At 38.3% G+C, this 26768-nt stretch overlaps 1 protein-coding gene and 1 pseudogene across 2 annotated transcripts in view; one reads left to right on the top strand and one right to left on the bottom strand.

Annotated features, from left to right (window-relative positions):
• The window catches only part of KCNK2 (potassium two pore domain channel subfamily K member 2), a 165503-nt gene extending 138986 nt beyond the window's left edge, over window positions 1–26517 (bottom strand). The window contains exon 1 of one of the 2 annotated variants that reach the window (XM_077157814.1): window positions 26408–26517. The gene's annotated coding sequence lies outside the window, so the exon portion shown is untranslated. Of the gene's footprint in view, window positions 1–15567; window positions 15659–26407 lie in introns of those variants that run through there. The other variant, XM_077157813.1, reaches the window with a different exon arrangement.
• Window positions 3896–4198, top strand: LOC143679071 (non-histone chromosomal protein HMG-14 pseudogene; annotated as a pseudogene).
• Window positions 26518–26768: the final 251 nt, after the last annotated feature.

Here is a 26768-nt window from a genome sequence, read left to right as displayed (position 1 = left end):
TCATTGGAGTGGGGGTTCACTGGATCATCTGGCCTAAAATATCACCCGATTTCTTGATTATCAAGTGACCTTCTGATTAAAATTTGGCTCCCAGGTGGATTTACAAATGAGGTGAGACTAAAATTAATTTACAAACGTAAGTATCTACTTTGCTTGTCATTTATATTTCTCACTAAAAATGTATAAATAACATTGTGGTTTTATATATACAAGTCGTGAAATTGGTTAACAGGGAGCCATAAGGATCCTCTCACTATGCTAATTAGGTTTATCAACCTGCAAAGTTAAAGGACTGGTTCTAGACTGTGGTTGGCCAGCCAGCCAGCTTCCACAGGTGACTAGACTAAAGCCCAATTATTTCTAGCAGCAGCAATTAAAAAAAAAGGACTTCAGGGGACGATGTTAGAGTAGGGAGCTCCAGGACTCAGTCCTTCCACCAAACAACTATCAAACAGGCAGGCAATGTCAGAAACAGCTATTTTGAAATTTCAGAGGTCACTAGAATTCATCCAGGGGAAAGAGGGAGGAAGAGACTGAAAAATTGCAGTGAAGAACTGGAAATTGCCCTGCCTGGTACCTGGTTACCGGTGGCCATCCGCCAGTCTCTTAGCAGGTCCAGTCCTTGGCTGATGGTTGGTAACAGAAAAGGACATAAAACCCCCCTCTTCCCTAAGAAAAGGGATAGGTGTGGTTAATCACTGACCACGGCTTTTGATTAGCAAAATTAGGATGGCTGGGTTCTGGCCTTGAGGGCAGCCACTGTTTCAACTCTGCCCTGGACAGAGGAAACAGCAGCCACTGTTTCAAGCCTACTGTTTTAGTTGCTCAAACTGCTGAAATGCAATCTAGGGCAATATAGTTGCTCAGTAGAACTGAGTTGGCTTTTACAATGAGGATTTATTAGTTTACAAGCTTACAGTTCTGAGGCCATGAAAATGTCCAAATCAATGCATCAATGAGATGATATTTGGACTCCTCTGTCAGATGGCAAGCCACATGGCAATATCTGCTGGTCTCTCTCTCTTCCAGGCTTCATTACTTTCAGTTTCTTGCTTCTGGGAATTTCTCTTTGAGCTTCTGTTGTCTTTTTCTCTGAATTTCATGATCTTATAAAGGACTCCAGTAGGAGGATTAAAACACACCTGGGGCATGTCTTAACTGAAATAACCCAATCAAAAGGTCCACCCACAGTAGCTCTGCCCCTACAGGAATGGATTAGCTTTAAGAACATGATCTTCTGAGTCCATAAAACCTCCAAACCATTATACTTGCTCTGGACAAAGCCAGTGGCAGCCATCATTTCATACCTCCCCAGACAGGGATGAAAGTGGTGGAGATGTAAAGACACAGAGCCTCCTCAGGGCTGTGGGGGGCAGGGAGCTGAAGGGTTGCATTTGCTGGGCAGGCCAGGAAGTATCAACTTTGGGTAGCCATTGGAGAAGCTTTTGGCACCTGTCCTGACCCCCTCCACAGAGCACTCTGGAGCCAGTGTGCACCCCCTTTGTGGGTCCCTGGCCCTGAAATGGCTGGGGAAGACCCACTTGGGAAAGCCCTCTTCAGGTCGACCCTCCCCCCAGAATTTGCCCCCTAGGCAAAAGTGTAGAGAGACCATTGAAAGGGGTATAAAATACTCAATGGGCAGATAGCCTAGGACAAAGGGCAACCTGCTTCAAATACCCACAAGAGGACTGTCCCCTGGAAAACAAGGGGGACAATAAAACTTCTGTACACAGGGGAATTCCAAAACAACTAACAAGCAAAAGCCCAGGATGAAATACAGGCTGAGAAGGACAGAGAAAACTCTGTACACTGGGTTTGCCTTAGGCAGACCTGACTGATAGGGGGGCTGAAGCTCAAGAAAATCTCTGTGTTGTCACCAGCTGGTTACAAAACAAGAAACAGATATCCCAGGGAGTAAATCCCAGAGTTAGCATTTTAAAAGTGTGCAATAAAAGAGTAAAAGGCAAAAAAAAAAAAAAGAAACAGGAAGTGATGGCCCAACCAAAAGAAAAGGATAAAAATATAGAAAACACCAGTGAGAAGACAAGAATAGTGTCATAGCAAATAAAGCCTTTAAAAAATGAGCTTGAAAAAGCAAAGAAAAAATCACAAGCTATCAAGTAAACAATGAATGAACAATATGAGAGTCTAAGTAAAGAGATAGAAATTTTAAAGGGAACCAAATAGAACTACTGGAGTTGAAGAACACACTAATTGAAATGAAAATTGCCCAGGAGGGATTCCAGAGCAGATTGAGGCTGGCAGAAGAAAGAATCACTGAACATGAAGACAAGACATTTGAAATGAGTCAGGCTGAGAAGCAGAATGAAAAAAGAAATATTAAAAGCAAAAATAGCCTAAGACAGCTACAGGACAGCATCAAGCACACGAATATACATATTAGAAGAGAGAGAGAGAGAGAGAAAAGGGAAGAAGGAATTTTCTAGAAATAAGAACAGCATTTCCAAAACTTAAGGTGAAAGATATAAATGTACACATCCAATAAGCTCAGAGAACATCAAACAGAATAAATCTGAAGAAAAATACACCCTGTCATATATTGATTACACTATAAAATGCAAAGGAGAAGGAGAGAGTTTCAGAAAGCTGCAAGAAAAAGCAAAGTTAGACATACAAGTGAGTCCCAATTTTGCATCAGAAACCATGGAGGCAATAAGGCACTGGGTTGAAATATTTAAAATGCTGAAGGAAGAAAACTGCCAGGCAGGTGATTTGTATCTGGCCAGACTCTCAAAAATGAGGGAGAGGTTATGGCATTCTTCGATAAACAAAAGTTGAGGAGTTCATCACCACTAGACATGTCCTACAAGCAATGCTAATGAGAGTTCTTCCGACTGGAATGATAGGACACTAGACAGTGGTTCAAAGCAGCAACTAAAGAAGTAAAGACCTGTAGTAAATGTAACCATTTGGGTAATTATAAATACCAGTATTATTGTTGTGTATTGCTTGGTATATAACTCCACTTCTTACTTCCAACAGATCCTAAAATGCAAATGCATTTGCTAAAATGCAAATGTAAGAATAATAATAAATCTAGGGGTGGAGCCACTGTGACTCAGCAGGCAGAGTTCTCACCTGCCATGTCGAAGACCCGGGTTTGTTTTCCAGTGCCTGCCCACATGAAAAAAAAAAAAGTTAAAAAGTAACAATAAATCTAGGGTTTTAGACATACAATATACAAATATATAAGTAGTAACAAGTACCAAAATATGATGGGGGACAGACAGGGTACAGGAAAAGTTCATGTGCATGAAATTGAAGTTACATTGGTACCAAAACAAATATAATTGTTACATATTTCAGATGTTAAAGTTTAACCTTATGATAGCCCCAAGGAAAACAGGTAAAAAAAAAATGCATCCAGATAGAAATGAGAAGGTACTCTATATAGGACAAACAAGAAAGCAAATAATGTCAAAGTAGGCTTTAATGAAAGTTAGGAACAATAAAGGTATAAGATTTGAAAGGCTAAATAGCAAAATGACAGAAGAAAGACATATATTATCAGTAGTAACTTTAAATGTAAATGGATCAAATTTTCCAGTCAAAAGGAAGAGCTTGGCAGAAAAGATAAAAAAGCACGACCCAACTATATGCTGTCTGTAAGAGACTCACCTTAATGTCAAAGACACAAATAGGCTGATAGTGAAAGAATGGAAGAAAATATACCACACAAATACTAAACAAAAGAGAGCTGGGGTAGCTATACTCATATCAGATATAATAAACGTAAAGTAAAAAACAGTTACAAGGGGGTGTTCTCAGCAGCTCTGGTGGTGGGTGGAGCGGAGTGGCCAGCAGTGCAACTTCACAAAGTCTCTCAGCACACCACAGCCCACAACACCTGGCACACACCCACTCCACTGTCAAGATGCATAAGAGGAAGGTCAGCTTGGCCAAAGGGGCAGGGATGAAAGAGTCCAAGAGGAGATCAGCATGGTTGTCAGCCAAACTTCCTCCTGCAAAAATGGAAACAAAGCCAAAAAAGGCAGCAGGAAAGGAGAAGTCTTTAGACAAAGTACAACCAAAAGGGAAAAGAGAAGCAAAGGGAAAGCAAGTTGAACTGGCTAACTAAGAACCTAAAGAAGATTTACCTGCAGAAAATGGAGAAACTAAAAATGAAGAGAACCCAACGTCTGATGAAGCAGGAGAGAAAGAAGCCAAATCCGAGTAGCATCATATGCCATGTCTTTCTAGTGCTTCTTGTTTCTCCCTTCTTATACAGTCCAGAGGAATATTTTTATCAACTATTTTGTAAATGCAAGTTTTTAGTAGCTCTGGAAGAAACATTTTTAAGAAGGAAATTGAAATCCCACCTCATACCATTTTTAAAGTATAAATGCTTTTTTTTTAAGAGGGGAGATCATTTGATGGTAGGTTATTTTCTTATATAACCATAAAAGAGTAGGATATTGAATTATGGGAGGATTAATATCTAGTATATGTAAAGAAATCCTTCAACTTAACAAAAAAGGACCAACAACCCAATTTTAAAATGGCCAAAAGACTTAGATAGCTCTTCAAAGAAGATATACAAATGGTCAGAAAGCATATGAAAATCCAATCAGGATTGTTAGCCATCAGGGAAATGCAAATCACAACCACACTGAGATACCATTTCATATCCATTAGAATGGCTGCTATTAAAAAACTGAAAAAGAACAAGTATTAGAGAGGATGCAGAGAAATAGGAACATTTAGTCATTGCTGGTGGCAATGTAAAATGGCAGCTACTATGGAAGGTAGTTGAGTAGTTCCTCAGAAAGCTAAGTATAGAGATATCATACAACTGGGCAATCCCACTACTAGCTACATACCCAAAAGAACTGAAAGCAGGGATTCAAAGAAATATTTGCACAACAACAAATGAATGGATAAATAAAATGTGGTATATCTACACAATGGAATATAATTCAGCTATAAAGAGGAATGAATATGTGACAATATGGGTGAACCCGGAAGATATCATGTTGAATGAAGTATGCAAGACACAAAGGAACAAATATCATTTGATCTCACTGATTTGAAATAATTAAAATAAACAAATTCATAGAGTCAGGATCTAGAATGTAGGTTAACAGGGCAGGGAGTGGAGATAGGGAATGGAAGTTAAGGCTTAAAATGTACAGGGTTCCTATTTGAAATGGTGGAAATGTTTTGGTAATGGATGGTAATGATGGTATAATACAACATTGTGAATGCAATTAACAGCACTGAAATATATATCTGGTTATGATTAAAAGGGGAAATGTTAGATTGTATATATAGCAACAGAATAAAATTTTTAAGAAAATCCTATGAAACTATACTACACAAATAGTGAACCCCAGGTTAAATCATGGACTTCAATAATAGTACAATCATAAAAATGTGCTATCATCAATTGTAACAAATGTTTAAAGCCAATGCAAGTTGTTGTTGGTGGGGTGGGGTGTTGTTTCAGTTTGCTAAATCTGCTGGAATGCAATGTTTAAGAAATGGATTGGCTTTTATTAAGGGGATTTATTAAGTTCAAGTTATAATTCTAAGGCCATGAAAATGTCCAAGTTAAGGCATCAACAAAAGAGTACCTTCTCAGAGGAAAGGCAGCTGGCATCTGGAACACCTCTGTCAGCTGGAAAGGCACATGGCTGGCAGCTGTTGGTCCTTGCTCCTTGTTCATTGCTTTCAGCTTCTGATTCCAGTGGTTTTCTCTCTCTAGGCATCTGTGGGTCCTTTCTTAGCTCCTCTGGGGCAAACTCTGAATTTCATTTCTTAGCTTAGCATCTCCAGGGGCATTTATGTCTGCATCTCCAAACATCTGTGTCTTAGTTTTCTCCAAAATGTTTGCCTATTAAGGGCTCCAGTAAGCTGATTAAGACCCACCTTGACCCATGTTGCATGAAAACAATGTAATCAAAGGGTCCCACCCACAATTGGGTGGGTCACATCTTCATGGAAACAACCTAATCAAAATGCCCCACAGGTCTGTCCCCACAAGATTGGACTTCACTGTTTGTGTAGTATTGTTCCATAGGATTTTCTTAAAACTTTTTATTCAGTTGCCATATATACAATCTAACATTTCCCCTTTTAATCATAACCAGATATATATTTCAGTGCTGTTAATTGCATTCACAATGTTGTATCACCATCTTCTAAGAACATGGCTTTTCAGGGGCACATAACAATTTCAAACCAGAACAGGTGGGATGTAGGAATCCCGTATTTTATGCACAATTGTTCTGTAAACCCATAACTTCTCTAATAAAGAAAAAAAAAAGACAAGGAACTAAAGATAACTTGGGTTAAGACTGCATTGCTCATTACAATTCTATAGAACTTTTCTACTCTAGAATATACATATCCTAAGCCTTGCCCTCACCTAACTCTCCTTAATATTCTACCCTGCCTCCTTGGGACAACTTCCCCAACTGTACAACGCAGAAACTAAAAGATTAATACCTGACAGAGCAATGGGCCTCCAGGTTCTCGTTCCAGCACTAGGACCAGTATTTTTTTTTATTAACAAATTTTCACACATATACGTTCCATACATGGTGTACAATCAGTGGCTCACAGTATCATCACATAGTTGAGTATTCATCACCATGATCATTTTTTAGAACTTCTGCATCACTCCACAAAAAGAAATAAAAAGAAAGACCTCACACATCCCAAATACCCCTTACCCCTCCCCTGTCATTGACCACTAGTATTTCCATCTACCCAATTTATTTTACCCCTTATTCTCCTTATTATTCATTTATATTTTATTCACAATCTTTTCCTCACCTGTAGGACCAATATTCTTTCAGTTTGGACATTACTTCATACCCCCCATAACTGCCCTCTTCCCAAGTAATGGTTATTAAATATGCTCAGCTGAACCCAGTAAGTGCCTTAGGCTACATTAAGAGATTTCTAAAATGTCAGCGCTCATAGTCCTTAAACACAATTGGAGGATCACGTCCAGTTCTGCCTGCTATTTAAGAATATTGGCATACAGGAGATTGGCCAGAGAAGGAAAACCAATACAAGAAAGCATGTCATGGTTAAGTGTTTGAGCACCCTAGGATATTAGCAAAAAAGAGAAGACAGGTTTAGGAGAAGGGGCATGGCTTGAGAGGCAGAAGGAGGGAAAGTCAGGGAGATGAACTGGTTTAAAATATTTGAATAGAAGTATGCATACTGGGAAAAATATTAAACGTATTCTAAATAGAAAGCAGAACTCACAGCAACTATGAGGTCATAGGAAAGTAGATTTCAGTTTAATGTGAAAGTACTTCCTACCAATTAGACTTCTTTAAAAATAGAGTGACCCCTTTGAGAGGTAATGAAGTTTAAATGTTCAAACTAATTAATGATTTGTTAGAAAAAATAATTAACATTTATTGAGATGGAATCATGTACCAAGAGCTGTCTGAGCACATTACAGGTTTTAACTAATTTAATCCTCCTCAAAAAACTAGGTCCCATTTTAAGATATGAAATTGAAGGCACCAAAAGGCAAAGTATCTTGCCCGTGGACAGATATCTACTTGGAACTGGTGCAGGGTCTTGAACTGAGGCAGACTGTTCCAGAGTCCACATGCTTAATCACTCAGCTCTGCCATCTCACAGTCACAGATGCAGTTTCTGCAATGGTGAGAAGTTGAGCATTATAATGAAATCCTCCAGTCCTCTACCAACAGGATCAGCAAATCATGGCAGGCCCTGGCACGTATCAATATCTGCTCTTAATCTCAAAGGGACTCAGTTCAAAAATTCTATCCACTTGTAACACCACCTAAATGTCTTATGCAATGTATGGTTCAATAAATATATTTATTCATTTGTTCAGATAGTATTTATTGGCTCCTACTGTGCACTAGAAGACATTATTTTCTAGCATTTGAAGCTATGTAGTAGCAAAGAAGATACACTAAATTCTTGTCATCATGAAGTTAACATGCTAATGAATGAATCGTGCTCAGGAAATGATGCCCATATACTAATAAAACATCTTTGGATTACCTAGAGGTTTTCAGATTAAAGCACCTTACTCTGAAAAATGAAAACAAACAAACGTCATTTTGCCAAAAAACTTGCCAAAATTTATCAAAATCAGCAGGATCATTTCATAAATTAAAAGCCATCCTAACATATATGCTCAAAAGATTTGAAAGTAGGGACTTGAATAGATATTTTCACACCAACATTCATAGCAGCATTATTTACAATTACCAAAAGGTAGAAGCAACACAGGTGTCTATCAACCAATGAAGGGAGTAATAAAATATGGTATATACATATAATTGAATACATTAATTTTTTTTATAATGACAGTTCTTCGTACTATATCATCTCTTTTTTAGTTTTGAAAATTTAGGCAAGTCAAAACACCCGTCTTTTGAATATAAATATTAGTGCATTAATCACTGTATACTCTACAATCATTAAATTGTTCAATTATTTAAAAATAAGCTAATATTTATATAAAACTTTGCTCAACAAGGAATAAGACAGTAAGTTAGGGCACTGTAAAGGAAAGAAATTCTGATAAAATGATACTCTAAGAGAATAAATTCAGAAAACATTAGAATTTACTTGGTTTACAGGGAGAAAGGAATTTCCGCTCCAGAATTGCCTTTCCACTTTCAAAGCTGAGTGTCATAAACCATCACTAGGAAATGCACATTAAGCTGATATGAATCTGGACTTTAACACTGTCCAACTCTGGTACCACACGTAAATCCTTTAACGACAATGAATCCGTTCGATAATTTTTTAAGTCTGCCAATTATAGACAAACTAATTATACCACATGCAATGTTTATTTATTAAAATCAGCCATAAATCCAGAGAGAATGAGAGTATTTTCTATATTTCTTGATGACTTTCATTACCTGATGAATTTTCGGCACATCCAGTCCTTACAGCATATTAATTTAAATATAGTACATCCAGTATAATAATTTAAACATAATTTAAAACTTATATTTGTCGTGCACATATGCCAGTCCAGGATTTTGCCTCCACCTGAGACCTCAAAAGTCTGAGAGCAATGAATGTGGCTTTGAGAAGAACAAATCAATCCAAAGGATTTTCTAAAATGAAGTCATAAGACAAAAAATAATAAAAAAGCAAATAGGGAATGTATTAGGAATCTCCTAGAAATATTTCTCAATGGGTTCAATAAGCAAAGATGCTGATGTCACCATATACAGAATCTAGCTTTTCCTTCTAGCTTTTGTTGCTATGATTAAATGAGCACATAAGGCTTGTCCAAGGCCACCAGGTAAGCTTATGGACGCACCAGAGATTAAAGTTCCATGTATTACCCCAAGCTGTGCTCTTTGCAGAAGAAAACACTAACCAGGAAGCAGCTTTTTGTGGAGTTTCCAAATCGGTAGAGCTGGCTGTGAGAACTCTCCTCCTTCTTCAGAACGATCAACACAGGAGTGTCACCATCAAGACTGGAATATCCCCACCAGCAGCAGCTTAGTCTCCTCTCCCCAGGACCTCTCACTGGCCTCTGCCATGCACTGACTCAGCTCCAATCCATTTTCCACACTAAAGCCAGATCAGTCCTTTGAAAAAAAGACCTGATTATGTCAAAGCCCTAATGAAAACCAAGCACTAGTTTCCCATCACCTTCAGGATAAAGACTGAAATCCTCAGGGCATCTTAGGATCCCAAATAGCTTCGCTCTGCTAAAAACAATATCATAAAAATCCTAACAATAGGTAGCATCTCTCGAGTTCTTTCTATGTGTCAGGCATCATTTTAAGACCATTCCAGTTACTATCTCATTTAATTCTCCAAACAGCTGTGTGAGTTAAGTACAGTTAATTAGCATCAGAGAAGTTAGGTAATGTCCCCAAAGTAAAACAGCTAGTTAAGCGGATATACCCTGCTACATAGGGGCCACCTCTATATTTTTTATTTATATATATAATTTATATATAATTTATATATATAATTGCTCAGCAATTTATTCTCTGTGATTCAGCCAAGAATGTCCTCCCAGTTTCCTAATATAGTCTATTTCTTGTCCAAAAGCCTTCAAACACACCACACACCAGTCCCACCAGTCCCAGACTCTACACTCTAGAGTGTTTCCCTCACTCCTAGAAGACAACTTCTTTTCATCCTTCAGCCCTCAAAGGAAACATACCCTCCTCAGGAAAGCCTCCCGATCTCCAAACGAGCTCCACCCACCCACCTCACCATATGCCTCCATGAAGCTCTGCCCTCTCCCTTCAAAGACCCATCACGGTTTTTCTTAAACTACTTCTTAAATGGTTATTTAACACCTGCCAATGAGACTAAATAAAATTCCAAGTGGGAAGAGACCTTGTCATCTTGCTTCTCAACATAATATCTTGTACATAGTGGGCACAAAAAAAATCAGTATTTGTTAAATGAAAGAAAGCCTATCTTTAATAGGTATTGTTGAAAGAATCCTGCAGTTAATTAAGGCTCAAATGCCAACACCACCAGGTGGGTAGCATGTGAAGTCAGCCCAGTGAACTGGAGGAGATATTTGTCAACTCCCACGAGGGAACATAGATCAGATATATTAGATCTTTCAATTTTTCATGGGAAGCCAGGGATCTTAAAATTTTCAAATGTGGGCAGCTAACTCAATTTTCAAAAATAAGCAACTTAGCAAGTGACAAATGCGTCTTTAAGCTGAATATGGTCCCAAGGCCACCTAACTGCAATCTCTGTGTAAAGGTCTCATGTACCCTGTGAGGTCACATCTACAAAAAGATGCAGTGATCTAGTCACCAGGCTTTCAATTGCTGTCATATTGCACTAGGATAAGGCAGTCCTCTCAGGCAAAAGATTTAAGTGGGTGCCAAAAAAGTTCGGTAGTTAATATAAATAGTATTTTACTGCAATATAGAAAGTCAAGATTAATGCCAAAAAAAAAGCCATGATGAACAAAATACCAACATTTTAAATAAATAGTGTCTAACTCTGTCTTTGCCTCACTAGACCTTACTAATCTAACCTTTATCCTGGTCCAGAGCTAGATAATAGAAGAAGCAACTCTCCACCTGCCCTCCCACCCAAAATACTAGGCCAAAACATGCACCGTACTGAAATGTGATGAAGTAACTCTCACTTCCTATGGATTCTCAGCTCATCTTCCTCCATAGAGGAATGAATCTAAAATGCTGCTATGTCTTCTCCTATAAGATGGTGCTACTCACGTATCATGGAATTGCTTTCATTCCACTTTTTTCCCAGGCTTCAGACTAATACCTGCTTTCTTCTGCCTCACTGTTAGATAATTCAAATGGAGATCTGCCTCTAGTCCTACAACAAACAGCCTGCAGCTGGAACCCAAAAGAGACAGGTTTGTTACCCTAGGTTGATTCAGCTTTCAGCTTGGAAATCACATCTGAATTGTTTAAGGATTGATATTAGAGAGGACACTTCTGATCTTTCCTGAGCAGCCACTTAAAACACAGACATCTCATCCATCATCACCACAATAGCCTCCATGGATAATTTGCATAATTAGGTAATAATGAAGGACGAAATGTTGATTCAGGATTGTTACAATCTCTGCAAGCTTCTCTCAGACCTTAAGAATCACAAGACATGTCACCATCAAACCAGGACTAGCATAGCTAATTATGCAAATATATTTATGAACTGTCAAAGCACCCACTGGGAACCCAATTGGAACCAACAGCTAGCATAGAAACTTCAGGGCTACATAATTTATGGAATTGTGATTTGAATAACAAGATATGAGAAGAAAAGTTAAGTTTGACTGACAAATTCCTGTGAAATCTGCTACTTCGTGCATTGGAAATTTAAAAAATGTAATTAGAAAATTAATTTAGTTTGGTCAGGGCAGTTGCCTTCTGAGTATGCTCCTCTGTGAAGCTTTCCCTGTGCTTTACCTCTGATAACTTTGATTACAGTTACCTGGATACCCTAATATACACATATAGCACCTTTTACATGTATGTGTATTTGCAAATCTAGCTTCTTCCACTAGACTAAAAACCAACTCATCTGAATTCTATTTTGATTTCTTAGAATATATATAGCAGGCATTCAAATGTTTGTTGAATGAGTGTGAATAAAAAACCACTAGCTCCATACGCACATAATCACTAATTCTTACAACCTCCAGAGAAGGACTTCCACATAACTGTGACATTTATTATTTAAAAAGCATTTAATTCACATTGAGGTATTTTTGGCATGTTGAAAGTCACTGTAATTCTTCCATGTCATTCATAACCTAAAGCAATTCTATTATCAAACCAATTCACATGGAGAAAGAAAGTCAGCATATCTGGTAGTGAAAATTATATGCTGCTTAGATTCAAAGCCTGTGCCAGCCACTTAACTGGCCCTGCCTTGCTTCCCCCTTCTGTGAAATAGGGATGAAAATAATGCCAATCTCAACTTGCTAATGAGACATACATGAAAATCTGTTGTAGAACAGTGCGTGAAATGCATAAGAGCTCCATAATATTCCTGCTGACAGAACTGAACCATTGAAAGGGGTAAGGAAGCTGGATCCGAGGTAAGAAATGAAACTAAAAGGAAAAGACCAGTTATCTTCTGGGGGTTGGCCCAGAAAACAACTGGAAGCCGGTTGAGCAATTGGGATCTTGGAAGCGAGGGAGGCTACAAAAAATGGGAGTTAGGTTCCAGCTCTTTGGTTCCAGAAGCAAACAACCCTGAAACTCAAGATACTCCTTCCTGGACTGGAGAGTCCTTCCCACACTCTCCCTGATGTGGGAGAAGTTCTTATAAATTCTCAGCCAACAAAGGGCCTATGTGTGCAAGCCAGTTAGCCTAGGAAGGGAGACAACAGGTGGGCTCACCTGGCTACTCTGAGAGCCCAGAGACTGACCCACGGATATCTTCTCACTATCATAAATGTGGTGATGATGTGGTGGTTCTTTACCATGCACATACTCAGATTTTCCTTTGGCTGTGGTTCCACTATTTTGGACTGTCACTATATGAAATTTTCCCTTATATTCATTGTGTTGACTTTACTTTCTATCTCCTCAGCAACCAGGATTCTACATGTTGCTTTTCTCCCCACCTTCATTGTTATAGATATTACATTCTAGAAACAGACAAAACTCCTCTTTTTAATAAACAGTTTAAAATTAAAGTAAAACTTTTGTAACCTCAAGTTGCTGGTTGCTAAGCCAGCCAATGTATGCAAACAACATGTAAATACAATAAAGTCCTCAGGAAAGAGTGTTCTGTTCAGCCAACAGGTGTAATATGTCCCTACTACTGTGACTCATGCATTGTACCTGTTCCCGCTTTGCAGATTTATCAGAGATATCCCTATCACGAGAGTATCACATTATGCTCTTTTTAATTAAAAGGGAGATGTCAAATATTTACCATTCTATTTTTAACAATTGCTGATGGAAATCTGTTAGCCACCAAGTACAGCTATGGGTAAAATAAACTGCCTTCTTTTCTGCTTTCACATCTGCCCCAACAGTGGAATGCTAAATTTTGTAGTGGTTTTTTCTTTTGGATGACAGTTTGGGTGGAAATTTAAAATCCTGATGTGTGTTTTCAAATAATTTTTTTTTTCCAAGAGAGCACACATTGTTCAGATTCCAAAATTCCTGGTTAAACTCCTTGGTAACTAATGGTAGTGTTTCTTTGTCCTGATGCAATGGACGTCATCTGCATCACTTTCATATGTGGTTTTATAGCCTTAGATTGCAAATGCATTATTTTGGGCAGTGTAGACCTTCTTTAACTCCAGGTTGTCTTACCTGGTGCCTCCATTCCCCTTTCTGAATTTAGGGTGAAGTACCCTTTGCTATGTCCCATAACACACAGTCAGCATTCAAAGCATATTACCCATTCCTGTCTATTGTATAGGACTATATTAAAAATTCCAGAATGGAAGATAAACATGTGAAAAACAGACAGCTTTTTCCGTAAAGAATTCATTATCTAGCTAGGAAGACTAAGTTTCCATGGGAAAAAAAAAAGAGTCATAAAGACAGACTTAGAAGGAACTGTATAGGAAACACCTGCTAAGGTGCATAATAGATATTTACTTGACTAAATTACATGGGATCATCTTTATCAATTACAGTTTGAGGCACTTTCTTTGACAATGCATTGTTAGCACTTAGTTTGAGATATTAAATATATATGAAAGTAAATTCTTTTTAATTCAATAAATATGATTTTGGGTCATTAATCTGGCCTAGATATCATCAAAATTTTTCTAGGAAAGAGTCCGTCACAGAGTCAATTATTCTATTTAGGAATCATCACAGACAATTGTGATTACCAAATCTGTTGAGGGTGTTTGTTATATCCCTCTTTGTCTCTTGACCATTAGTTCCTTGAGGTAGGGACTGTGTCACCCTTAAATCTGTTTCCTCAGTACCCAACATATAGTAGATTCTCAATACAGGTTTGTTGAAATGAACTGAACTACTTCAGCAGCTTTGGATACTTCTATTTATTTTTGCTTTATATAAATTTTGTAAATTTCTAAGTATTAACTATTTTGAAGGTATGGAAAAGACCTAAAAACAGTATAAATCCAGACTTTAAATGTACTGATATTTTGCCATTTTTGCTTTGGATATATTTTTTTCCTTATTTGAGAAAAAGCAGATACAGAGACAGTCACAGTTTATCCTCTCACCCAACATTTTCCTTTCTTCTTCCTCCCTTCCCACAAGTAACCTCTCCCCTGGAGTTGATGTGTATCCTTCTTGAGAATGTAAATACAGTATTTCTAATATAGGTGTATAGCTATAACATTACAGAACATTTTAAAATTTACATATATGGTATCATATCTTATGAATCCTTTTCAACACTATGGTGTCAAGATTTCCCATATTGAGACATGCAGAGCTTTTTTAGAATAATTCATTTTCCATGATCAAATTTAGAGTGAGAATCTTTATCTTCCAAAATCTAATACTTGGTCTGAGGTTATGATAAAAGAAGTTTCCATGACTATGAAATAGAGAGAGAGGGCAAAGAGTCTCTTTCATGCTTTTTCACACATTGTTAGACCACCTTGGCCTGTGCTCTCCATTATCTATTGTATCAAAAGGAAACCATTTGGTTTTGGAGCCAGGGATCAGAAATGAAAGGCATGGCTTGAGCCATGCACACTGACCCAAAGATTCCCACCAAAAACAGTCCAGCAGTCCCCCAATTCAAATTTGGTTTAGAGCATTGGCAAGTAAAGGAGGTGGGAATTTCTCTTTTGAAATTTCAGAAGAGGCACCCTTCCTTCTTTTCCTGCAAACTTTTCTTCCAAAGATGTATAATTTATTAATAGACCAACTCAATACGCAGACTACTGATGACCAAGCAGTCTTGGCAAGAGGACCAAGTTTTGCTATCAAAAAAGGATGTATAATATTTACGGAAACAAAGCAGGAACTTAAAGAGACTTGCTAATTACTTTTTTAAAAAAAAGGATTTCCTAAAAGCATTTGCCTAGACAAAGTCCCTTTTATTATATGGTTTCTGGGCACCTAATTCTTACTTGATATGGCATTGAAATATTAAGAAATTATAACTTACCTCCAGCCAACAGCCAGATGTTTATTATTATTAAACTTGGTTTTGAGGTCCTAAATGTTCTGATAAATGCATTTCATGTTTCTCAATTCGTGAATTTGATGCTTAAGTCTTTAAGCCCATTTCTTGCTTTTCTTTCTCCCCATCCCCGCCCCAAAAATCTGATTTAGGCTAAGAACCAATAAAAATGTTTTGAAAAAATTTGAAGAACACATAAGTTTCTCAACAACTTCTGGTTCACAGGTGTGTGCTTCAAGATACCCATGTACAAAAGCCAAGCTTCAAAAACAAATCAAATAGGTGGCAGTCAGTCACTGATTTTTCAAGAGCATTCATCTCAGGGCTGCTTCAAACTACAAAAGCCCCTAACATCTTGTTCCATTTTTCTGTTTACACAAAATTTTAAAACTATTTGCTTAAACTATTTAAATAAATCTGAATGGATAAGAAAGCAAGCCCCTGATAATACAATTCATAATTGCCCAATTCAAAAGTATTCAAAATAAGTGTGGCATATTGCAATATCTAAAAATGTGTAAACCTGTATCACCTTTCATTTCCAAGATTTCCCGAATCAAATAATAATACAATCTCTGGACTAAAACACAGCTAATAAATGACTGTACCACAATACCGCATAACCCACCCACACAGGACATAAAGTGAATAAATGAGGAGAAGGAACAGAGGGAAAAGGAAATTAATCCTTTTCCATTTGAAAACTACAAAGGAATATAAGTGTGAATTATATAATTACCAGAGATGGACTTCACCCTGGACACTTGAATGTCAAATAGCCCTTCCCTCAATGAAGCTTGCCCTTGATGTTCAGGAAAAATGAGGAGTGGCCTGTTTCCGGTACCTGGAAGGCAAAACTTTCCCGTTGTATCATCCTTTTCTTCCCTGACCCAGGTTCCAGCTGCATCTAAAGAAGGCGTGGCTTTCTGAGTCACCTGCAGCCCTTCCCAGAGCAGCTCTGTGTCCAAGTGGTGAGCTCCCTGGAAAATACTGATCGAGTCCAAGCTTGTCAAAATCACCCAGGGAAGTAAACTTTGTTCTAGACACAGGAATCTGCCACCTCATCACCAAGGTGATGCAGCCACACATCGTGTTTCCAGGACTTGGGCAGATCCTAATTTTTCTCATATGTGTGAAATTAGTCATTTATTTTCATTGGTTGAATCCATGTTAAACACCCTTTCACACACACATGCAAACACACAGAAAAACTCAAGCAGTTCTCCATAGCGCAAACAAATATTTTCATGTAAAATTGATGCACTTTTTCTCAATTATTCAGAATATTTCAGATATTTCAGTAAAAGTGTTCTTTTAGCCTGAATTATTGATGCAGACTCTCATTTCTTTAATTGTCTTTGCATGAGCACACATGATTCTGCGTAGCTTACTTAGAGTATAATAAAAATATTAATAATGTCATCGATAGACAACAATGAGCTTCTTTCTCAGTCTTGTCACCTCCGGATCATTTTACTTTTCCTATTTTAGAACTCCACATGTGAATTCATCGATTAAAACCTGGCCAGATATACTATACGAGTCTCTTACCTCTCTGGTCACTCTTAGCTCTGGCCTTTATAGATCTAACCAGCTATTAATTTTGTTTATCCTTTGAAAATCTTATAAAGGGAGGCTTTTCCTGGAGGCACTATTTCTTTTTGTTCTTTCTCCTTTTCCATTTAGCACCCTATCCCTCAGGTTCTCAGTGTTCTAATGTATTCCAGGGCCCCCAATTAGGGCATAATGAAGGATAGTGTATCATGCATTATATATTTCCTCCTAATCAAAATTGACTGGGTGGTGTGATGGTGGCTCAGTGGCAGAGTTCTCGCCTGCCATGTCAGAGACCCGGGTTCCATTCCTGGTGCCTGCTCATGAAAAAAAAAAAAAAAAGGCAAAATGACCTGCTCTGCATGTCATTCTTTCAGAGAGTCCTGCGTGAGAGATGTCTAGCTAAGAGGGAATGCTAACTGATGATGATTGCATCTCTCAGGCAACAGAGGTGATTTAAAGGAGGTCTTCTTCACTGAGTTTGAAGGCAAAATTCTCAGTCATTGCTGCAAGTTAACAAAATTACAGAATCACCTGCAAGGCTTATTTTTAGAACCTTACACATTTTAAAGTATATAGTGACTACCACCTAATTTATAGGACTGGTCCAGATGTTTAATAATTGTTCATGAAGAAAAGTATCACTGATCCAAACAAATTGGGAGGAAATATAGATCAAATTAAAGAAGAGTGAGTCAAACTGTTTAAGGCAGTTTAATAAAATATTCTCTTCCCATACTTGGCTCCTGGAAAAATGCTGACAGCCAGGCAAGTCACCTCCCTAGGATGAGTCTTAGGTAATTCTTCTGTGGGGAGTTGACTGCCCCAAGAGAAAGATCAACAACCTAACTGCCTGCCAGACCACCTGTAGTGAAACTCTCAAATACTCATATTACTTTGACTAGAATAAAAATTAAATTAAAAAAAGGTATGTCTTGTATACATTAAACAACTCAGAGTAACCAGAAAATATGCTCAAATAGAAGTTGTACCCACATCTATCTTTGGCCTAAACCTTTGTCCTTGGCTCCAGATCTATGCTTCCATTTGTACAGTAAACATTATTCGGAAATCCTATAAGTTTCTGAAAGGGAAATATGGAAAATAAATGCCCTCACATTCCTTTTTCTCTTCTCTGTAAATATGCATAATGCACTCCCCCCACCACCACCACCACCAATTAACTGCCTCAGGAACTGGTGGAAGGTATCTAAGCAGTTGCCCAAGAGAGCCATCTAGAAGTCAACCTTGCACCTGTTCTCTTCCTAATCCAAAACATCCATCCGGTCAATAAATCCCCCAAATTTTTGTCACCCTTTCTTCTCCATCCTACTGCTTAGGCTCTCAAGTCTCTACTAGAGGCAAGTGGAAAAGAGAATAAACCCCAGCTGAGGGTTCAATCCAGGGTTGGGCAGGATGGAATCTAAGGGCAGAAATTGCTGGGCTTGTGTGAATCCAGGAGACCAAAACAAAATCAAATAAAGCTGGGGGCAGTCATCAAGACAAAGGAAAGAGAAGGTAATTTAATAAGAAAACTCTTTTGTTGTTCTGTCTGAAGACAGAAATGAGAGCAAACAGACAGTACAGCAAATTGTCTAAAACCCAACTTTGAATCCAGTTTCTGTCTCTACTGGCTTTGTCAATTTTTGTTCCTCTTTTTTCCTTTCTGTAAAATGGGTAAAATGGTCCTCTCCTCACAGAGGACCAAATGGACGTTTGTTGGGTGTGGTCCATTTGTGGTGGGGACTGATTAAGCAAAATGGACCTTCTCCCTAATCAGTTTTCCTGTGGACTGCTGCAGTAGTCTGCTACTTGGTCCTCCTGCCTCCATCATCTCTGTCCCTCATCTCTTCACCATAAGGCTGCTGGAATCACAATCTGATAATAGCACAACCCTGCTGGAAATTTCCAGTGGTTTCCATAGTCACAAGGATAAAATTCAAGTCTTGGCAAGAAAGATAAGGCTCTTCAATTGCCTGTTTCCTTAACTTCATTTTGACACCAATGTCCCCTAGTTCCAAGCTTTTCCTGCCCACCCTTTCCCTAAACAAGCCAAGCTCTCAAAGGCTTCCACCCCTTGACCCAAATCCATTCGGTCAATTTCTACTCATCTTTCAATACCCCTTCCAAGACTGAGCATTACCTTCCCTCTCTTTGCTTCTCTCGCAGAAGCTTTCTCATTCCTCCAGCACCAAGTTCATCCTTTTCTAATTCTTATCCCACTGTATTGCCCTTATTGATTGTTCCAGTGTGTTCATCCTCCCTTGAAATCAGGACCTATTTCCTTCATTTCTTATATCCTAAGATTTCTGACCACACCCAACAAATAGCAGATGCTTAAATAAATGTTTAAAGAGTAGAATAAATGAGTTTGGAATCAACAAAATTTATTTTTTTTAAATACCCAAAGATTTAAAAGCAGGTCTTTGGTTGAAATGAGCTTATGCTCTTATTTGCAACATGTATTTGCTTAGAAAACTATCTCTTTACTAGTGTTAAAGTAGAGTAAACATCTCACATCTGATTTTCATGATATATTTTATTATATATTTCAGGCTTAAAGCTCTTATTGATTTTGTATGTTTTCCCTACCTTCCCCTTAGAGTTGTCCTGTTTGAAGTCTGATACTTTATTTTTTCCAGTGGCTTCCATCTATACGTGAATACCTATACCATAGGATGGCTAAGGTCCTGGCCATATAAATCAACAAATTGGACTGCTCAGCTGACCACATGTCTTGTCTAGTTTTCAAGGGGTTTCAACTATCTGAAGTGGTGCTTTAAAAAACTGAAAAGGTTGTACCTGTTCAAATCAATACTGGCTGTCTTTGTTGGTTACCCCACACTCAGCTCTTATTTTTAAATTAAAGTTCGCACTCTTATCTGTGACTTTGGTTTCCAGCATAATGTTTTTATTCCCTGAGAATAATTTCTGGCCTTTTGAACAAGCTTAGACAATTAACTCTGTCAGGAACCTGTGTACTATTTAATGAAAGCCATGTATTGGCTAAAGCAAAAAGAGAGAGTGCTGCCATACTAATAATGTTGCGTTGGAGATCATTAGCATCTATTATTATACTGCAAATTACTTCAAACTGTTGTAATTTTTAAATAATGTCTGGAGTTTACAGTCAGTGTTTAAAGTTTCTATAATTTCAAGGTTCTTTCCTTTTAGAAATAAAACAAGTGAAATCCCCACTAACGCCTTCTTTATCCCACCTACTCCTCAACTATTTCCTAAAATGTTCCCAATAGTCAAAAGTTAAGACTAATTACAAGGACAACTATTTTTTAACAGAGAAAAATAATGCTTCTGCTAATGTTAATAGTAGTAACATTCTATTAATATCTATTAATAATATAATGCAAACTAACTCTTAAAGTATTTATTACCTGAAAACCCCAAGAACTAGCACTAGTCAACTGATTAATTTTTAATCCACAATACTATTCGCGTATTTAACAGACTATCGGTGGTTTCTTATTTGAACTAAGTGAATGACTTTTGAATCACAAAAATTCCCACCAATAAAACAATTTAAATACTTGTTCTTTGTTTGGGTATTTGTTTTCTTTTAGGGTTTAGACATGCAAATACGTGATGATCATATTTCTTAAAAACAACAACAACAAAAAAATTTTAATGAAAAACAATTGAAAATAAACTATGCAAACACTGGAGAGACTCACATTTCTAACTATTTTCAAACTTAAAAGGATGCCAAACCCCATGCTTTTTATGTGGAAGCTAAACTGATGCTTAAAAACATTTTGGCAAAAAGCAGAGGACATATTATTTGGAGGTGAAAATAGGTAGTTAATAGATGAACCCATTAATACTGAAATATCAGTCTCGTATGAGCTAGTTAATATGTTACCATTTCTTGACTGATTGGGTAATGTGCACAAATTTTTATATATAAACACAATTATTTATAAAAAAGGGTTTTAATAGATTTATTGTTCGTCATTAGGGCTGTGGTCAAATAAATTATAATATAAATGCATTGTTGAATGTTACATACACAATAAAAACTTTTTAAAAGTATTAATGGCATGGAAAGCTGTACTCAATATGACTGAATTAATATCTTAAATGATTAGAAATCAAGCATGGCATTTAGTAAGGACAAAATTAGCTACTGTAATGTCAAATTTTAAAAAGGAAAGTAGAAAACAATACACAACATAGGCCCAATTTTATACTCAATCTATTTCTTTTAATATAATGTGGTCCAAATTTTCTGAGTATTTATGTCTTCTGGAATCAGGAAACCTACTCTGAAATTTAAAATTACATATATAGTCTCCCAGTTGCAAAATCAAATATTCTTAGGTTTAACATTTAGCTTATATAACTGTGTTCTCAAATTTGTTCTTTTATATTTTTATAGCCACACAATTAGTGATGTACTATAAAAACCAGATTCTGTGCTAATATTACTAGTCTCATATCTTCTAGAGAAGGTTATTTGTATTTCATGAATACTCAAAGCATCCGAATGAGGAATGAACCCAGTTTCAGGTCAACACTGTAGAATGAGTTTCCAAAATAACTCACATGACACTCAGGTATGTAGGGAAAATATAGGTTCATAATTCTGTCTAAAATGACTGATCTTCCTCAAAAACCCTCACCTATTATAAGGCATTGGAAATCTTAAAAAGAAAGAAAGACAGAAATTGAGTCCAATTTGGTTCAAAAGCCTATCTGAGCAAGCAATTTAAACTTGGCTCTTAGGAGTTACCAGGTCCTTTGGGAATATTTTCTCTGTCCTTCAGACTCTCCTCTTCAGCTTCTTCTTTTCTGAGGTGGCTTCTAAGGTACAGGGAGGTGTTTCTATCATTTCTCTCTTTGAGGGTGAAAGAGGCCTCTGACCTCAGGCTGCTCCTTTGCTGTGCATTTAGCTGATGCCCAAGAGGTATCATCATTGAGGTCTCTTCCTGGGCATTCTGCTGGGATTAACTCTTTGACTTCTGTGGCCAATGAGTCTTTTTTTCCCCCTGCAGTTAGGGCCCAGGCTCAACCTGCTCGCTCAGCCTCCTCTCCACTCTTGCTCGGCCTTGGACTGTAGACCCTAAGGCTCTGCCAAGTCTGTTGAGTTCAGAGCAGGTCTGCTGACCTCAGCACAGAGCCCATGCCACACAGAAGCTGAAGCAGCTTTCCACTGCGACCGAGATGTCCCAAGATGCCACACCATGCTGGGTTGCCCTGTTATCTCTGTTGGAGACCCAAGCCCACCCCTCCACTTTGCCTCTGCGGACTCTCATCTCAGAAGGGGAGCAGGGCCAAAGAGTGTCTCCACTGGGTGCCCCCTAGGCTCCTGGAGCACGCACCACTGCCATGCTGGGACTCAGAACTAGAGGGAAGGAGGGGATGCGTTTCTGACTTTCTACCTCCCACAAACATCCTTCCTGTTTCCTTCTCCATGTCTAGGGCTAGATTACTTGGACTTTTCTTTTACTTCCCTTTCCTGTCCATGGATTGCCCATATACAAAATTCTGTGATCTAGATGAGTCAGGCCTGGCCTTTTGAACTGTTAAATGGGAGCTATAGAAATTTAGAAAATCTGTTCTTTTTCAAGTCTCTGGTTTTTAAAGCTATCAATTTGCTGCAAAATCCTGTTTTGAAAGTCAAAATATAAATGCTGCATTTTTCTTTCCCTGACAATCCTAATTCCCACGTTACCCTGAGGCAGACGGATGCCTAGAGCTGACTAGAGAGATCTATTTGTACATCGAAAGTACAAATAATAATAATAATAATAAAGAAAAAAGTCATATTAATTCTTTTCTAAGCAGTATTTCACTTTATTTTTATCACTACTGATTTAGCAAATTTTACTCATTATTGCCTTATCAAATTGGGGGAGGGACAGGAAGCCTCTCCGAAATATTAGCTTGAATGAGATGATGATTACCAGGAAAGCATTTCAAATATTGGCAAGGAGTCTGTATTCAAAGTTTGAGTCTTTAACTCAACAACATTCATCAAAATATGTATTTCAGTCCCTAATATGTGCTGAACACAGCTCTTGGCACTGGGAAAAGATTTTGTTACTAAGACAGAAGAAGCCTTTACTCTCCTGGAACTGACATTTTAGGGGCAGGGAGACTGGTGTCTACATACCTGTATATGCCCACACGCAAACCAGAAAAGCAGGTAAGACGTGCCCATGCAAAGAAATAAGGCAGTGCAATACAATCCAAGAGACAGAGGGTGGTAAACTTAACCACACAGAGCAGTGACTTTTAAGCTAAAATCGGAATGACAGGAGAAAGTCTGGTGGATGAAGATAAGAAAGAAAAGAAACAGCTATTGGAAAGGCCCCAAAGGGCAAGAAACAAAACTTGACTTGTTCAAAAGCCAGAGAGAAACATCTTCAGTCTGGCTGGAGGAGTAAAGTGGAGTGAAATCGGGGAGGTCAATGGGGGAGTTTGTAGGGGGCTCTGCAAACAAGGAGCAAGGGGTTGGATCTCACACAAAGCACAAAGGGAGGCCTTTGGAGGTTTTCAGTAGAGGAATGATTTTATCTTTGGAAAAAATTACAGGGGACAAAGTGGAAGCAGAAGTTGTAGGAATCTGGGTGATTGCTAACAGTGGCTTGGGCTAGTGGGACAGTAGTAGAAATAGAAAGTGGGTAAATTCAGTGCATGTTTTGGAGGTAAAATTAGTAGGACTTACTGATGGGTTAAAAAAAAAGGGGGGGATCAGGAATAACTTCTTCGCTTTTGGTATTCCCTGCATTTGATGTATACAATAAAGATATGCATGTACTCATACACAATATGTGGGCATGTATACCCATATTTATACACCAATAGTTATAAGATGCATTTCCATTCCTCAAAGAAGGGAAAAAGAAAGGGGAAAATGCAGCAACCACAAGGAGTGGGCACCTCTGCCATCCCGTGAGCAGCGAAGTGGTACACATGTACCCGTGGAGGGTTGTGGTCATGGGCAAAAAGAAAGAAAGGCAGTCTTTAAAGAGGGTTGGGGACAAAACTTCAGTTAAGTCCCTCCTGGCATTCACACACGCAGACAGTTTCACATTCACCTTTTCCTGTGTCATTCCTCATATCTTACTTTCCCACTCCCCAGACTTCTTTTCTCTTTGCTTTTCTTGAACTCTTTTAATTTGGCCTTTCACTATCATCATCACGGCCATCACCACCACCGCCCTCACTAGTAATTGGATCCTTAACTGGCACACATTTATGATCTGAATTAATTCTCCCGATTAAGTCCCTTGATAGTTATTCTCCTCCCTGGACTTGGCAAAATGAAGCGGCTTTCCCAAAGTTCCCAGCCCAGAAAGTAGCAGAGCCAGGAGGTGAGAGCAAGTTTGGTCCAACTTTGGGGCCCGTGTCCTCAGCCTGCCTTCCACTGCCCTGTCACTCGCTCTCCTTCACTCTCACTGCCCTTTCCCTCCTTGCCTCTCTCGTACTTTCTTTCTCTTCTTCCTCATGTCTTCTCCTGGCCCATCTTTTCCTCTCTTCCCTCTCTTCTTCTTTCTCTTTCTTCTCCTTCCGTCACACTGTCTTGCCTGGCCTCTCCCCCCGATCTCACCATTACAGATCTGAAATTTGCTATTATCACAAATAGAAAATACAAATGGAAGTCTTTCACAGCTGAAAGACCCTCAGAGGCAGAACCAAGACTTAAAAGCAGGTAAGTGTAGCTTCCACTCTGCAAAATCACTTCTCCTAAAGTGCAAATGCAGACCAAGGCAGAAATCACACAGCTTACCTTGCCACCTGCAGGTCCCGCTTTGGCTGTCACACCTGGCACCATGCCATTGGTGGAGGCAACTCCCTGCCCTGACCTCCAGTCCAGCCCCCGCAACACTCCAAGTACCACCTCTGCTCTTGTGGAAACTTTGTCATGTGTCTTGTCATGGTTATAAGCCCCTGAAAGATCACTTTGTCTCTCCCCACATCACACACCGTGTGCAATTCAAAATAAAAATAAAAATAGCACTGAGCCAAAAAGTAAGGATAAGAAAGTCCAAGAAAATTATGACTATCCCATAATTACTTCTATACTTAAGTATGCATGCTCAGCTTCATTCAAAAAAAAAAAATGAAGTGCCCCAAGTACGGGTCTGTTCTGACTATTGGGTTTCCCAACTACATAATGAATGTAGCTGGAAAATAACTAAAGGTAGATTGGGAAATGAGCATCGCTGCATAAATTTTATCTCTTAAGATAAGAATACACTTACATAGCACTGACGCCAAGGTAGGCATGTGGCAAGTAATTTACATCTAGTCCTTACAACAAACATTTACGGTAATTATTAATATTTTTCCTATTCTACTGATGAGGCAGTTTAGTCTCTGGGATAGGAAATGAGTTTCTAGGAGTTGGGGCTGGGTCCATCGAACCTCACAGGCCAAAGTTATTTCATCCCTTGCTCATCCTACCTCATGCACATGGCAAGGATACACATTTTTTACAAACATTTTATTTGCATTATTTACTTGCATTATTTACTTGCATTATTGTCTTGGCCCCATTTCTCTTTTCTATACAAGAGTCATTATGTGTAAAGTCATCATGTCAGCTCTTCATCTTTAGTTAGCACTTTTGATAAATATAAATAACAAATATTGTTGCTATACAATAAGTCATTCTAGATATCCTGATGCTCCTATATTCCTGTGTTTTTTGTGGGGTTTTTTTTTTGGTGCCTTTATAAGGTACTCCTTCACATAATATGACCCATTTAAAGAGAATAAAATGCAGAACAATTTGTCTATGAGGTGGCCTGAGGCTTATATGGATGCTTTAAGATGTGCAACCCACAAACCACTGTACGTAAAAGAAAATTCTCCAGCAATTTGCTATGCCACCAGCCAGAAATTCTTTAAGAATGGTGCAATGGATGATCGCTGGATTTTGATTTCCAGATTAACGCATTTTTTAGGTAGACCAGAAGATCAAAGGCAAGTGACAAGAATTCCTACGATGGACCCAACGAACATTCCCTGCTGGCCACAGAGATCCAACCAGAAGGCACAAAGTTTAAACCATGGTGAATGAAGGGTGAGAAGAAGTTTGGGGACAAGACAGCCTTGAAAGCTTTTCTCCCTTTATTCAAGGGGGAAAGTGAAACCAAAAAAAAAAAATAACAGACAGGAACCTGCAAAGGGCATTCTGGGCACTCATTTTGCTTCCTCAGAAAAAAAAAAAATCAAAGCACTTCTAATAGTAACCAGAAGGGCATGTCCCTTTCCTGCGCTACATCCCAAAGTCCCAAGAACATACCTGTATGTACAGAACGAGTTCTTTAGGAAAACCTTGCTGTATCTGGTGTAAAATCAATGAACAGAGCAAAGTTCATTTTTTAAGTCTTTTTTGCATACTTCTTGTCTCGTATTTATGAGGAACTGCAATGCTTCTTACTCCCTCTGAAGTGGGAACACATTCTGAGCAAGTGAATGAGGAATTCTAACCACAGGCTGTGATTGGGAAATAGAAGACACTTGTCCCAAGGTGGTATAAAAACACCCACATGCTGATGAATCTTAAATCTTGGTCGGCTCAGGAATAATGATAATCTACTTTGAGAGATAATGTGATACTTTTTTTTAATAATATGAACTAATTATTCAAGGTCAAAACTTTC

The sequence above is a fragment of the Tamandua tetradactyla genome, chromosome 4, assembly GCF_023851605.1.
Source record: "Tamandua tetradactyla isolate mTamTet1 chromosome 4, mTamTet1.pri, whole genome shotgun sequence".
Lineage (NCBI taxonomy): Eukaryota > Metazoa > Chordata > Mammalia > Pilosa > Myrmecophagidae > Tamandua > Tamandua tetradactyla.
The sequence above is the reverse complement of the archived record's forward strand: the minus strand, read 5'-3'. Positions and strand labels throughout refer to the sequence as shown.